We start from the raw sequence: 15,668 nt of genomic DNA, 5'->3' as shown, positions 1-15,668 counted from the left end.
CCTAAACATACAGTTTAAAGTTGGTTAAATTCACTTCAGTGTTATTTATGCCAACAGTCACCTCAAGGCACCTAAATAAGTCTGTGTAAACACGACAACTGGGACACCCATTGAGCTTTACATGGTTTAGCAAACAAACAAACAAACAAACACGCCTCTGACAGTCGTCAGGTACGAGGACGGGACTGATAAAGAGGGAAAAACAGCCAATGGGCAAAGAAAATATTTGAAGCACTTCCAGAAGCCTGGAAACTATCGAACAAGACCAGTTTCAGATTTAACAGCTCTATATTTTATATGTTGTGGCATTAAATATAAAAATAAACAAACAAATAAATAGTCTTCAAAAATCTGCGTTTCTGTTTTCTTTTGTTTGATCTAAAACGTAATTAAGAACATGTTTGCAGAAATGTCCAAATTCAAAAATAGAAGAAGAACTAAAGTCGAAAGAATAAAGATGCTGACAGTCAGCTTCTCCCAGCGATCGGCCTGCAGCTAATGCCACCACCATCTCACCAGTGTCCCACTGTGGTCTCTGAAATGGGAAAATTATTATTATTAGTCAGCAACACTGTCATCGCTGTCATCCGTCTGCTGTTCTGGTGCTTTTCCATTCTCTCTGAGTCTAGGCCACGTTGGGGAGGTCAAGATATGCCCGTGGGTGGAGCCCCAGAGTCCCGCTCGTCAGCCGCCACACCTGTTCCTCATCAAACTCATCATCTGTCAGTATTTAAGGACCAGCTTCAGCTCTCAGTTGTCATCAGGCCATCTGCATCGTGATTGGGAACCTCGCTGCGCCGTGTTTCTCCAAGTTCCTGAGTTTAAAGCCATCGTTTGCTTGTTGCCACGTACCTGTCCTCCATCAAACAAGCAGTTTCATTCTGGATTGTGTCATTTTTGACTCTTTTTAGGGGCTTGTTGAGATTAAATAGAACAAGATCCAAAGCTTTAAAACATGTTAAAAACACAACAGCCTTAATAAACACAGACGCAGGTTTCATACTTCATCACTTACAGAGCAGAAATCTTTATTAACATTAGTAAAAAAAATTAAACATGTAGCTCATTCTAAGCAAAGCAAAACACAAGTTTGAGATTAACTCGTCGCCTTTCTTTGCAAACGCTAACACAAGTGTAAGCTAACGTATTAGCATAGAAATGAGAGCAGCTCCTGCCTTCTGTCTGTTTCTTCCTCTGTTTCCCTCTCTGTGCCTCTTCCTCGCTGCCTCTCTCCCAGTCATAGGCCACCTTTTGTCTCCATGCAAAAGCTCACATTCCTCATGGCCTCTGCCCACAGACACACACACACACACACACACACACACACACACACACACACACTTGTAGGCATTCCTTTGCGCAGCAACAATGAGGTCTTTGTGTTGCACACCGCCCGTGTTTTCATTTCATTTTTTATTGCTTTTGAACTCCTTGCATGGAGAATTTAATCATCTCTCCGTCGGTTCCTGAGGTTGGTTTTGAAAAGATTTTTTTTGTTTGACGGCTGGTAGTCAAGGAGGCCGGCAGCTGCACTGTGTGTGTGTGTGTGATCTCCCCACAATGCACACGCATGCAGAAACACACCACCACATGATCCAAGGACAAAGGGCTGCATGTCTTCAGAGGAACCTGACTTGAGTTTTGTTTTTGTTTCAGCTGCTTAAAGCCAAAAGGTTGAAGGCCATGAAAACTGAAGAGGCAGAGAAGAGCAGGAAGTGAGCGGAGATAAAAGATTTGATGAATTACAGCAGATTTTCTGCAGATTTACACCAGATTAACGTTAAGACATTTAAGATCTCTTTAATAGCGCACATTGTTCAAATAAAAATAAAAAAAACCCGTAATGGCCTTACCAGAAAACACACAATGAGCCAATCATGATGTCATATTTTTTTGCTCCTCCCAGTTTTATATTTAGTTACATCATCATTCTGTTAGGGTGACCTGGACCAAAGTGAGGCCTTGGATCATCTGTGTAAAGTGCTACACAAAAGGCACACAAAAGAACGATAAATCCTAAAGAATAAAAAAATACAGAGACAAAAGAAAAGAAGCACGTTAGCGTGCAGTAACATAACATCGAGCTTTAAATTCAGTGCAATTTAAGTTCTTCTAGAAGGAAGTCCATGAAAACGTTTGTAGATTTTACCCAAAATAAAGTTCTTCCTCTCCCACCACACACAGCCGCCCAGTTCATACAACCACACAGTGGAGGAAAGCATTTGATCCCCGTCTGAAGTTTACTCACAAAGAAATGAGCTTCTCTATTTCTATCTTAACGCAGCGAGGCAGAATACCAGCCAGCGCTGCACAGTAACACCACATAAAAGTTACAAACTGATTTGCATTTCACTGACTGAAATAAGTATTTGATCCACTACAACCCGGACAGAACTTTGCACATTAACACTGTTATTATAAAAGTAACATTGAATTTAAAAAGACCAGCAAAAAGAGCCTAAAAGAGCCATTTCCTGTTTTATTTTGTAATCCTTTCTTCCCATGAATCCATTTTTTTCCTTCTACAATCAATTTTCAACACTTATTACTTCCACTAATATAAACACACGTCTCAGTCGAGGTCAGGTCCTCGTGCTTCCTGTTTTCTAACTTTTAATAGTTTATTCAGTAGAATCTTTTGCCAGGATCATCTCAGTTATATTTAACAACAAAGTTTAGCAAAGGTCAAACTACACCAACGCAGTGTCTCACACAGGGCCGTGTGTCTGTTTCTGCCTGCTTACATAAGACAGCGGCTGTAAAATTTATATCAGCAGTCAAACATTTAGTTTTTACAGCCGCGCAGGACAATGGCGGGACACCTGCAAAGCGTTTGAAATTTTAGCGTCGACTCAGGCACAAAGCTCCCTCAGAGACAGCGCACAGTCAGGTAACCCAGTTTCTGCAGAGCTGCATACCTGTGTGCGTACCTGCTCGGCTTCGCCTCAAGCTGCTTCCCGCTCAGTGACAGGCCTTTATGTTTGCAGAGCCTTTGAACTTTTTGCTGCAGAACTCAATGTGTGAAAGCAGGAACATCCTCTGAGGCCATCACGTCCAACCGCAGACAGTTGATAAAATATGGATGTGGCCACGATGACGTCGCCTACTGGTTCAGTGTCACAGGTTTAGTCAGGGTTGTTCTATGGGGCCAATCTAAGTCTTTACTTTTCAACTGCATCCACAGACTGTATGGGAGCATCACAGACACAGAGCCTGGCTAGTTAGTGCTCAGTTACATCCAAATCAATATCACTCCCCAAACTGGAGCTCAGACTTTTTGGACAGTCTGTTAATACAATTATCCACACAGCAGGCATGTTAGTGGTCAAATGTACTGCAAAGTGTAGTTTTTGTTCCTGTAAGTGTATTTCAATGCTAAACTTTTTTACTATTATCAAAGAAGAACTGCAATTTTTACTTGACTTTTACTTTTAGGGCAGCAATAAGAGCCCAGTGCAGTACTCCAGAGATGGAATATAAACTCAAAGGGTGGATTTATTAATATTTGTTAAATCAAACACAGCTGAGATGGAGCTACACAACTAAAAACTGAGAATCAGAAAAGGAGGGAAGCACACTACCTAGTGGGGAGGACATGGGGAACATATAGACTCCGAGTAATTAGGGAGATGGGAAACACCAGGAAACACATCGGCAACAAATCAGGGTTAATGAGACAGGAGACGTAGAACTCAACACGACGCACACAAGACCGTCATAGGATGCACAAGCGTGGAAAGCAGACCTGAGCAGTCCTCCTGTATACCATTTCATCTTATTTACATCATGAAGCACTTTGTGACTTGTTCTTGAAAAGTGCTGAATTCATTAACTTTAGTTACTTAACATGTTTAATTACCTACCAAAAAAGTTACCACTGAGGACACGGGGATGAAATATTCTGATTCTGGGCTGATTTAATATTGAAATTTTATCTGCAAACATAATTAATCTTGTGAAATACTGAATTTCAGTGACTCACAAACTTGCCGTAACTTCTTTTTAATAGAAAGTGCAGAAAAGTTGAATTAGGTTTAAGGGGCCAGAATGTGTGTGACGTGTGAGCGAGAGTTCTCACACATATACAAACACCAACGTGTGTGTGTGTGTGTGTGTGTGTGTGTGTGTACCCAAATCTAATAAACTGACCGTAGCATCGTTACGCATCATTACTTCTCCTCTAACAGTGGACGGCTGAGCAAACACGGAACATTTTTCATGCTAAAATCATGTCTTAAACTCTGGGGAGTTATTTTATTCAGTGTGTGTGAGGGTGTGAATGTGATGGTTGTTGCCTCGTTGCACAGCGGGTTTCTTTGCAGTCTAATTTCATGATGGTGGAAAGAGTGACGAGGCGTCTGCAATAACACCATTATCCAGTCTGAAATAACAGGAGCTGCTGTTACACCTGAGTGAGTCACACCTGCTCGCCGTCACAGGCACAGACTTTTCCACCCTGGTTTCTGTCTGTAGGGTCAGTCACTATGAGACATCAGCTCTAATCTAATAATCCTCCTTTTCTTTCTAATGAAGTGTGCTGAGGCCTCGCTCCATCCTGCAGTTTCATCACAGAACTGTTTTTTCTTTCAGTCATCTGTAAACTCTGGATGACGGTGGTTTTTCTGCTCCTGTGCTTCATTTCTGTGGTTGTTTCAAACCTCAGCCTGACTATCTCTTCGCACCAGCAGAGTCACATGACTTGCCCCTCCTCACTACTCAGCTGGTTCCACTCCACTAAGCATCCTTTCAGTCACCCACCAATCCCAGGCTGATGTGGAGTTTCTGTTGAGTCATTTCCTGTTTTATTTTGAAATGCTGCCACACACGTCCGCTGGATCTAGCCCCAGACTTTATTCTGTTTCACACCTTGTTTCTACCACACCTTTGTTCAATCAGTTAGTCAGGTATTTCAGTACCTACTACACTCCCCACCTATCATTTTGTCTCCTCTCACTTCACAGTAAACCCTATTATTGATCATTTCCTTCTACTTTTGGCTGCTCTCTTATTTCCCAAGGATTTGTATTTAATTAAAAATGATACAAAAGGCTCCAACAATACAGTGATGGAGAGGTGAAGTCTAGTTTAAGCCTTAATCTGAAGCTGTTATGCAGTCCAAACAGGTGAATGATAAAAATGTACAGAAGAAGAGGAAAATATCCACAGAGGCCTGAACAGTTTTTGTATCAGACTGTAAAAGTGTTTTTTTCTGCTGTAAAATTGGATGTTTTAACATGGGAGTCAATGGGGAATGCCTGACTGCTGGAGCCTCTGGTGGACATTAGAGTAACTGCAGGTTGTGGCACTCTAGCTTCACTTTTTCGGCTTTGATTTTGTCACTTTATTTGGGACCTCTTAAGAGAACAATCACTGTCACTGGCTGGTGCAAAGCTCCGCCCTCTTAAATTCCACCTAAAGATTCAGACGGTTACAGCTCAGCACTAATATCAGGACTCGCTCACATCAATCTGGGAAATAGACACAGCTTCTAATGTGTTCATTTATTACTTAATGTGTCCGGTCACGGCAGATAGCCCCCCTCCCCCCCCCCGCCTGGTTCTGTCAGAGGCTTCTTCCTGTTAAAAGTAGTAATAATAATTAAAATTGCATAAAGCAACTTTAAAAATTCAATTAGGCTGTTATTAAAGTGCTTTTCAAGGCCTGTTGAAGACTTGGATGATGTGAATGATGTTTCTGTTTTCGGCCTCTTTTATTATCTGTATACTGCATCATATGTAGAGATCTATTTTTCGACTTTCATCTTCTCCAGTGCAGCAGTCAGATTAGCCATCAGAGCAAGCTTCATTTCCTCTGTTTTCATTATTGTACTTTTAGTTTGCTGACATGTTTTCTCTCAAATGCTCAAAGCTACATCTCTGAATATCTGATCAATAAGTTCATATTTGACCCTTTCGTGCACTGTAAGTTGTCTTTCATTGCCTCTTTTTTCTTTTCCCATCCATCATCTCTTTGTTCACTCATACAGCCTTTCTGTAACTGCGCCTCTCTTTCTGCTTTAGCCCTTTGTGTTGTATTTTTGTAGTGGCTCGCTGACTAATGGGAGGTGAAAGGGGGAGGGAAGCGAACATCACACCCACCTGAACTTTGGACTCGCTCGTTCCACTCTCTGTTTCCCTCTCCGCCCTCCTTCTCTAACCTTTCTAAACACACACAGAACATTGTGTTCTTCAATAATGTGCAACGTTTGCCCCACTTCTTTGCTGATGACATTTTCTTTCTCATCAACCTGAATGTTTTTCTGCACAGCACCCAGATGAGCTGCACATATTTACTCTTCCTGCAGCGAATTCAAAGCAGAACTATTGCATTTTAGTGGGAGATTGCGGCACCCACGGTGTGGGACGGAGAGATTTCGCAGGTCTTTCCTCCCCACTGCTGTCAGACTCCACAATAAAGACTTTAACTGATCAAGCACACACATCCACACATGTACAATAACACTAAGTGCAATAATCCTTTCTGTCATCGTTGTATTTTTACTCAGTTGTATATAGTATTTGTATTTGTATTCTATTTTTATCTTATTGTATATTTTTATTCTATTTTATTCTACTGTATATAGTATTTTATTCTATTGTGTACTGTATTTATTCTTATTGTATTCAAATTTTTGCGTCATAACTTTTGCACTGTCCACTTCCTGCTGTGACAAAACAAATTTCCCACGTGTGGGACTAATAAAGGTTATCTTATCTTATCTTATGTCACCCGTATTAAATTCATTATTCATCATTTTTGATCTTACTTAATTATTACAGACAGTGTCATCAGGGCTGCTTTTTACTAACAGAATTTGCAGGAGTTACGTAACCTTACGGACCGATTTAATCCTAAGTCTCTCATCAGTACAAATATGTCCATTAATTTGCTTTAGAAGCCTGCGCCACCTGATGCTGCAGGTTGATGTTCAACCTTTGGTGCTCATTTCAATCTCCAGCTTTTTATTCTTGTACTCCAAGACATGAGTAGCTTTGCATGATTCCCCGTTCAAAATAATCAGCCTTTATCGTATTCTGCTCATCGTCTGAAACAAGGTATTGTGCTTCCTGCTTCTCCACTCAAGCTAAAGCAGCCACACCCATCTGAGGAGCAGGTGGGCGGGGCTTCTGTGTTTCAGATGACCATATTAGGGATATCCCCTCTCTTTGACATCATGCAGATCCAAGAGTAAAAAAAGACTCTTTTGGCTCACAGGAATGAGCCATACATACACTGACTTTATTATTTGAAACTTTACTCATGTTTCACATGAATCCACTATTGAAACAGGAGATGTGTCACGGACCGGCTCTGGAGGACTCGGGGGTCCGTGAGCAGTTTTGACTGTTGTTGTTATTATTATCGTTATTATTTGGTGATGTGTGTGTTAATCTGTGTTCCACTCATTATATGTATAGGCAGGGTGTGGGTGTGTACGTGTGCGTGTCTGCGGGTGTGGCTGGAGGATGGAGCACAGCCACCTGCAGGCCTGATGGGTGTGGCCCTCCTGATGGGTGTGGCCCTGCGGGAGGACTGGCCACACCTGTTGGTGATCAGGGCTCGTCGGGGGAGCTACTTTGGAGAGTGTTGGAGCTCCCACTGGCGCGGGATCATTGCGTTGTCATCCCAAGTTAGTGTGTGGCAGTGTATAAGAGTGCAGTTCCTGTATGCCCGCGGGGGTCAGTGTTGGCGGCTGTTTCTGTGGTTTTCCTGCAGGTGGAGGAGTGGACCAGAAAGGCAGCACGCACGGGGTGTGCGGAAACACGACAGCGGGGAGCACGAGCACAGACGTCGGAGGGGAGCACACACACGGGAGTCAAGGGAGAAACGGGGAGTTATTGTGTTTACAGCTTTCACTGTAAATAAAGTGCACTGTTTGCATCGCAGAAACCTGCGTTTTGGCTCCTCATTCCCCACATCCCCACGGTCTGCCAGACCTTGACAAGATGTTTAATGAGAAAATAAATAAAATATAGTTACCTGCATCATCATTTTCGTTTTCAAATAAGAACGATATGATTGTCTGCTAATAAATCGATCGAATCGTTGCCTTAGATGCACAAAACCAAAATAAGTCACCACATATACCTGGACAGCCCACAAAAAGTCAGTACGCACGTAAACAAATGTGTTTGGAATAACTGTTGAACAATATTAAAGACCAGTGTCTGCACTGGGATTGTATTAAAGGATATGGCTTTGTTCAATAAAGTGGATTACAGCACATCTGTAAAGTTAATATTACTGTTTCCTCTACTTGGTGCTTCATGTGTGTTTCAGTCTGACCCTAACTCTGCTTTAACATCCGAGGTCAGTGACTTTGCATATAAGGATGCTCACATCACCTGATTGCTCACCTGACAACCTTCAAAACATCCAGCTGATCAGCTCTGCAAGCTGCTTTACAACCCACCTCTACCTCAGACGTTGTTATATCCAGTTAGTCGATGTCATATGTTGTTATCATGCGATTTTGGTGCTGAAAGAAAATGTTCACATAGGTTTAAATGGCCGTTATTGACCTTTCTCACTGAATTTAAATGGATCATTGGCAGATGTGTCATGCTACAACTACAGTGATACAACTCTGCCACAGACCTCCACCTGCAGCTATGACACAGTGTTTTATAAGAACAGAAGAAATGTCGGATTTCAGATTTATAAGCTCCATTTATTGCTTATGGATAATCAATAATCAGTTAATATTAATTTTGAAAACTGCTGTTTGATACCGAGTGGATATCCAAGAGGAGGTGGCTGTGGTGACAGGCTGCTGCATGCAGTCCATGTGAATCTAATGTTAGTTCTATTATATATGAATATAATATAAATTAATACTGTCGCTGAACTGAAGTATGCGATGTTTCTATGGAAAGTTTTAAATAAAGTTTTGTTAAATTCTGAAGGAAGTGGGATGAAAACACTGACTGCAGAAAGAAAAATCCTCCTCCGAGAGCTTTTTAAGATCCGTATCTTTGGCTGCACTTGCCCCAGTTTTCTTCCTGGCACAGCACGGACTCGATCACTTCCTGTTATTAAGTCTGGCTGAGTGTCGGAGGTGAAGGGTGAGAGGTGGAGGACAGACGTAGTGTTGACAGGGAGGAGGGGAGGAAGAGCGAGAGAGAGGCTCTGCCTTATGTGTGTGAGACGGAGGCAGTGATAGCAGGAATTACAGAGGAATGACTGGAATTTCCTGAGCTGGTGATGAAGGCTCGCTGATTCAGAATGAGTGTTACAGGATTTCATATCTGGCCTCTCTGATTATCTGATCGTTTTGCACATAATGAGCATCTGAATCACTTACATGAGCAAAACTAAACCTCTGAAAATAGAATCCACGTGTTGTGTGATGAAAGTTTTGTGCACTCTGGAGTCACAGGGGGTTGTGAAATCTGGATTTGGGACAACTACAGCCTTCTTCTGCCAGGACTTCTGCACAGCAGCCATATTATTGGTCAGATAACATATTGCAGCTTTATATTGTCTACCTTACAACACAGAGCGCCTTGAGGTGACTGTGAATAATTGCAGTAAAAATGCTCCAAAGGCTTCAGCAGCTACAGCCGCCTGTGTCACCATCAGTGTTGGTCAAGTTACTTGAAAAAAGTAATCAGTAACTAATTACTGATTACTTCCCCAAAAAAGTAATCCCGTTACTTTACTAATGACTTATTTTCAAAAGTAATTAATTACTTAGTTAATTTTTAAAAACACGATTTACACCCTGAAGAGGTGATAAAGCGATAGATCTTTCAGCCCAATTCTACTTTTTCTGCATAATCCATCATACAAAATGTAATCAAATGGAAAAGTCTCTTTTTAAAACTTGTTGTATTAGTTTTAATCTTTTAACTTTATGTATCAAGCAAACATTAAATTATCTGCAACATTCTCTGACTGGAAGAAATTAGTTTAACATTTAAACCTATTTTCTGCACATTCCAGCACATAAAATAAAATATTTTTTGTGTTTACACTCAGTCTTTCAAATAGATGCAAGTAAAACACAGCAGAAAATAAATAAAGTCAAAGACTCAGCGGTCCTGTTGCTCTATTTTCACCTGTAAAGCAGGAGTGGGGCAGGCGGAGGGTTACCCTGGTGCAGGTGTGCCGCGGTCAGTGGAAGAATCCGCGAGTTTCTCTGTGAGTTTCCCATTACGTCGTAGCTACTCGGTGCTTGTTGGAAGTTTAGGGGTTTTTTCGCTGTAAAAAGAAGTTTTCTTCCCACGCACAGCGGACACTAATGTTTTTGTCACTTTTTATGGAATCAAACTCAAAGTAAGGTCAGTACTTCCACGCTTTAAACGCTGCACGCTCATACTCTCTCCACTCGATATATGATCCATTGTTGATCTGCACACAGCTGTTGTCACAAACGTCGCACTCGCTTACGTCACTGTCGTGAGACATTCTCGCAAAAAATCACGGTTTTAGTAACGCAGTAACGCAGCGTTCCTACGGGAAAGTAACGGTAATCTAATTACCATTTTTGCAATAGTAATCCCTTACTTTACTCGTTACTTGAAAAAAGTAATCGGATTACAGTAACACATTACTGCCCATCTCTGGTCACCATCCACCTAACAACGCAAACTTTAAGCCTTAAAACCATTTAAACAGGTGAGTTATAAAAACATTTTCACCCCTTACAGTTTTTTGAAGGACAAACTTGTGTATAGAGACAATAACAGTGTTGGTATCAGGCTGTGAACATGCTAATCTTTGCTGTAAAGCTTTAACATTTTAACATGGAACTGACTCACTGCTAGAGCCTCTGGTGGACATTGGAGGAACTGCAGCTTTTGGGTGTATTTTTAAGCTGTGGAGGTTCGCCTTTGAGGAGCTTGGCTGCCCTGATGGTTGCAGACATCTCTTTGCTCAGAATATCTGGTGGAATCAAAAGGATTGGCTGGAGAGATCAGGAGGAGTTCCCAGGTGGGACTCGGATGTTACCTGAGCAAACTTCTGATAAGTCACCTGAACGCTGCTTCAGTGGAGGCTGGTCTTTCATAAAAAGCTGCTAACAGGGTCGGGAGCACAAAGCTGCTTCCCCTGGATCTGGATGTAAGCAGCATCTGAAATCTTTTTTTCTGAGTCCTCAAACTTTGTGATTGTTTCCAGATTTATATGAAAACACAGCAGGTTTTTGTTTTTATTCGTGTGGACTTTTGTGACATTGAATGTCGTATAAAACAAGCAGCCAAACCATCAGAGTCAATGAACACTGACAGAATGATCACAAACTCATGTTTAGTCTTGGTCCCGCTCTTTTAATGACTCCTCTGTGTTTGGCCTGGACCTGAGTCCATGTGAGCTGTTGGCAGTAATGAGGATCACGTTCTCAGGCTCTCCAGTGGCTCGTTCGAGCCGTCAGAAACAACGCAGACGTGTTCCGCCTCCTGCATTGTTCCCCAAATCAGCCTGAGCTCCGTGAGGATCAGCTTACATGGCGGTGTGACCTGCCAAGCAATGCACAAAGAGCAAGCGCACAGAAACACACAGTCATACGCTCACCTACACTGCTCCCAACACAACAACATTAAAACGACATATTTGTTCTGCTGAAGTCGTTGTGAACCTCTCAAGTGTGTAACAACATGATTGGCTGGTATGTCTCACGGTCAGTCGCCAGCTTCCCTGTTCCTGTTCAGGATTCTTTGATGGTCCTGTTTCTCATTCACTTCCGACGTGTTGGCGTCACGTGATGCTGAACTGTGAGGCTGGATATTTCGCCTACCATCAAAGACTTAACACATAAGAAGATGCTTGGGGTCAACTAGAAATGGTTTGATCACACATGCTGGCTGGGGTTGCGTCAGCCAGTGAAGTCGCCTTTATTCCAATACTCCTGCTGCTAACCAATCAAATCACAGTGTGGAAAAGTCCTGAGAGGGTGAGGTGTTTGAGCAAACCTGCATCAAAATGAAGAAGAAGGTGATCCCTGTGCCGAAATGCTCGCCTACAGCAGCTGCGACGTGCATACTCACGGTTTTTCTCTATTTCAGAGACTGCTGATGTTATAGAAAGATCCGGCCTGACAGCGAGCTCTCCTGCAGACGGGAGGCTCTGATGTGTTTGACAGGCCGGAGGAGGAATGAGACGTTTGGGACTTTTCCATGCGGCTCGAGCTAAATCAGCTCCATGTGTGTTTGAAGGTACAGTAAATCCAGCGCGCTGCCCCCGGCTTCATTTTAGGGAGGGGGGGATAAATGTTAAGCTGCCTAAAAGCCCTTCAAGAGTCCCCGCCCTCGGGGGGGGGGGGGACGACTTTATGTATGGAGTCAAAGTAATACGATTCCCTTTCTTTCTGTCCCGGCCTCGCTGTTATATATGTGCAATCATGTTTCACAGTGTGGCAGCCCGGCTTCATGTGTCTCACATGTGATGCGTGCATGACCGTGAATATGACTGAATACCAAGGCTTAGTTTTGCCACCTGATGCTGATTTAGTTCGAGTGTTTTGTATTTTTCTTCCGTTACGTTCGGCAACATTTTAGTCTCACTTTTGATCTTTTCATCTTTGAGGCTGCAGCCATCGTCATAGGCGTCGGTTTGACCCGAGAGTCGATGATTTAGTCTCATACCTTTTGTTTTTGCTCACACGCGGCTCCTGGTCACATATTTCAAAAGAAAGAACGTCAGAGAGCCGCGTTCAGGAAGCCATCTGAGCCATCAGAAGAGGGAGACTGTGGTCATAAAGGGACGGACAGGGTCAGCATCGACAGGCTGACATTCTCTCCTCTGAGATGGTTGTGTGAGAAAGTCAGCAGTTTCTGAAATACTCACCAACAGTCATGTCAAAGCCGCCCTAAATCACTTTGCTTCCTCATTCTGATGTTGAGTTTGAGCTTCATCCGTCTTCATCAGCTGTCACACAGAAAATGATGGACTCCACATCTGCAGCTCACTGAGAACTTTCTCTTCTGGTCAGCGCTGAAGCTGCTTCAGTTCCTCCAAAAAATGAAAACGTCAAAGAGAAAATACCAAATGCATCAAGTTAAAAGAACACAGAGTAAAACAAATGAAGGGAAATCCCAGTTTAGCACTTTGACACAAACTATTCTCCGTTAGCATAAATATGCACACCTCTCTGTGTGTTTTCTCACATCTAAAATAACTTTATTCTCAGAGGTTAGTTGGACTCAAAGATCAAACCCTTCATCCCTGGAACTGAAGAACGTCTCACAGTTAGCAGCCATCTCTAAAATCCTCTGGACGCTTGTTTGTGTCGTTATTTTCAGGCATCGTGTTAACCTACGATAAATTAATATCAGTGGTCAGTGAGATGTTTCCACAGGAGCTGCACGTTCAGCACCACACGTCCGAGGATGCTAAAGAGACGCCATCGTGAAAATGGAGACTCTGCTTTTTATTCAGCCTTTAAATGGCGAGTCTGTTATCAGACTGAAGAGGCCAGACTTTGATATTTAAACGTAGCGATATTGTCACTTTGTGTTTTGTCTTTGACTTATTCTGTTTAAAAGGAGCTCATTTCCATGCAGTAACACAGTTTGTGGAGCATTATCATGAAACACAGGAGGTCAGAGAGCTCTCTCCCTCTCCTGTACAAATACCCGCCAGCACCAGGAGAAAATCCAGCGGCCGCAGACTTTCAGTCACGTGTTTCAGACTTTTCCTGGTTTTTCCCCTTAAAGCAGCGAATTCCTCCAAACCGGGTCGGGCTGTGAGCGTGTCTGCGTGTTGGACAGTTTACAGTTTTTATGTCAGTTGAGGAAACGTAAAGGAAGCAGTTGGCATTTGAGGACGCATGCTTGCTCAGTGTCTTACGATGAATCGGGAGATTAATGAAGTTCTTGTGGAAATTAAACACGGAGCTGTGGAGCTTATACACCGGCTCCTGGTGCTATGGAAATAAAACTGATCTTTCAGTTACAATACGAAATATATAAAAACACTCTGTCTGTGTTTTTGGCTGCTAAATAGAAAACCTTTCAAAAAATAAATGATGCAGTCTTTCAGCTGTTAAACGTGTGTCTTGGTGGGTTACTGTGGATTTTAAAAGGTTCACATTAGAAAGGCTGACACAGAGCCTTCAGTTTTCAGGCCCCTCTTCTGTGGAACCAGCTTCCAGTTTGGATTCAGGAGACAGACACTATCTCTACTTTCAAGATTAGGCTTCAAACTTTCCTTTTTGCTAAAGCATATAGTTAGGGCTGGACCAGGTGACCCTGAATCCTCCCTTAGTTATGCTGCAATAGACGTAGGCTGCCGGGGATTCCCATGATGCATTGAGTTTTTCCTTTCCAGTCACCTTTCTCACTCACTATGTATTAACAGACCTCTCTGCATTGAATCATATCTGTTATTAACCTCTGTCTCTCTTCCACAGCATGTCTTTATCCTGTCTTCCTTTTCTCACCCCAACCAATCACAGCAGATGGCCCCGCCCCTCCCTGAGCCTGGTTCTGCGGAGGTTTCTTCCTGTTATGATCAAGCACTGTTGCTAAAGTGCTTGATCATAGGGGGTCATATGATTGTTGGGTTTTTCTCTGTATGTATTATTGTAGGGTCGACCTTATAGTATAAAGCGCCATGAGGCGACTGTTGTTGTAATTTGGGGCTGTGTAAATAAAGTTGAATTGAATTGACTGTGGATGTCAGGATCAGAGGGAGGGCGAGGATCTCAGGAGGGACTCGGTGTACAGCATCCTGGATGCTTCCTGGCTGTGGGGAGTTGGGCACGTCCCACTCCCAGGAGAACTGCAATGTTCTTAGGACCTGCTGGAAAGATCATGTGTCTCAGTTTACTAATGAAAGTAGATGCTAGTGACCTGAAAAAGAAGCTTGTCTTCCCAGAAGTGGTGATGGTGAGTAAACAGACTGAACAAAGTCCTGATTGACGAGGCCCGTGGAAGGATGACAGCCTCATTTCCCACTGAGCCCACAGCAGCATCGCTGCACTCTGTGCTGCAGGAGATCGACTCGGAGCTCAAAGCTGCTGGAGGGAGAACCTCGGCAGCTGAGGCCAGCTCTGCACGCTCATCTTTGATGAGCGCTCGCATGTCTGATCTCCTGGACTCGACCCTGTAACAAGACAGAGCCTCTCTGAAGTTCTGCAGCACAGCGTCCTCAGACTGCCGTATGACTTTAATTATTAATAAACGTCTGTTATTCTGTTGATCCACTCGTTGAAAAACTGGGCAATAATTCACAGCTCTGCTTCAAAACTTTATATCTGTGTTAGTAATAAATCATACTCTGTTCTCTGTGCACTGACAGATGCTCACAGTACCCACACACACACACACACACACACACCACACACACACCCACACACACACACACACACAAACACACACACACACACACACACACACACACACACACACACACAGTAGCTTAGCACCAAGCAGGTCAGTTGATTCCCTGGCAGTCTTCAATCCAAATATTTACTCTTAATTAAGCTGCAGATTGAGGGGGGGGGGGTTGCGATTCAGTTCCTGTATGTGGAGGAGGAATCCAGGACCAGCCCGACCACAGACTGTTGAATAAAAGCAGCAGCGTTTTAGGGCAGCGTTCAAATAATTTCAGGTAATGGAGAGACGGAAGATTACAGACAAACAATCAGCGCTGAGTTTATTCATTAATATGCTGCATCAGGGCTCAGACCACTAACAAAATCCTGTAAATCATGGGTGACGACGTGA

This window comes from Haplochromis burtoni, unplaced genomic scaffold (assembly GCF_018398535.1).
Source record: "Haplochromis burtoni strain Fernald_Lab_line unplaced genomic scaffold, NCSU_Asbu1 Contig_117, whole genome shotgun sequence".
NCBI lineage: Eukaryota > Metazoa > Chordata > Actinopteri > Cichliformes > Cichlidae > Haplochromis > Haplochromis burtoni.
This window is presented reverse-complemented; position numbering follows the sequence as displayed.